The following is a 1,277-nucleotide window of genomic DNA, read 5'->3' as shown; positions in this document are numbered from 1 at the left end:
CATTTTTGCTTCTTTAATGAAGTAAACCAGATGATAAAACACGAGTATGAACCTTCCTGTCTTAAGTCTGTAGGTGCAGACACAAATTAAAATTTCTCTAGGCTAAATTATTACTATTTTATTATTTTAAATTTTGCTAACTTTCAGGGATTTCTCAGTTGAACAAACATGTTTTATAACTCATAAGATATTTTTTTCCCCCAATCTAATTTGCAGGGAATTATTTCTATGTTGTTGGAAACGGCATAGAAATACTGGACTGATACCGTTTTTAACCAAACACGTACATTTGGACAGTTGTGGATCCAATGTACCAAGCAAACTACCCACTAGCCAGTAAGCATTCACCTAGCGGCTCTAATCTGTCTCTCTTAATTCCAACCTGAGCCAACAGAATTATTTATTTAGAGAATGAATGGTGGGTTTAAATACTTGGATAACATCTGGAACAAATAGACCTTTTTCTTTTTATTCTTGTACTGAAAATCTTGAGAGATGGTTTTTAATGGCATTTAACTTTAGTCAGAGACGTACAGTATAATATTACTCAGTGATATAAGATTTAAGACAGAACACACATAATACCTTAAAGGAGTGAGGCTCTAAGCGGTGAGGCCATTCAATTTCTCTTGGTGAATGACTGTAAAAATCTGTACAGCATATTTTACGTTGATATTTCTCTTCCTGCATTGTAAAGCATGGTAATTTTAGTGTTCAATAAACTTTCAGTCCAAAGACCGGCTACGTGGGTTTTATTAATAAACTGAATGACAGATAGCAGTTGGGTTCATCAGAGTTCAAATCTGTCACATTTTACAGTAGAATATCCAGGCAATAGATGGGTCATTCCATGAAAACCAACCAACTGCACCAGTTTAATGTTTCTGATGGAGAAACAACCATTAGTTTGAGGGGCCCTCATAACGCTGCTTGCAGCTTTAATTCTGTTTTGTATTTTCTTATTTAATGCAAATGCTAATATAATGCAAATATTACAAAGATTGTAAATGATTTCTTCTGCTTTGTCCTTGTCCATGTTATTAACATGTAGAAAATTATGCATGTTTTTGTCCTGTAGAGGGAGACAAATATTACTGTTACTGTGTGTTCATCTGCCTTCTTGACAGAATATTTGTCACAAAGTAAGGTTCCTTAAAAGGAAAGGGGAGACTGAAAACATCCGATTACTTGTTTTAAGTTATTAGCATTATATATATATATATATAGAGAGAGAGAGAGAGAGAGAGAGAGAGAGAGAGAGAGAGAGAGAGAGAGAG

Source organism: Pundamilia nyererei, unplaced genomic scaffold (assembly GCF_000239375.1).
Source record: "Pundamilia nyererei isolate P.nyererei 1_Seehausen unplaced genomic scaffold, PunNye1.0 scaffold00157, whole genome shotgun sequence".
Taxonomy (NCBI): Eukaryota; Metazoa; Chordata; class Actinopteri; order Cichliformes; family Cichlidae; genus Pundamilia; species Pundamilia nyererei.
Note: the sequence above shows the minus strand (reverse complement) of the source record.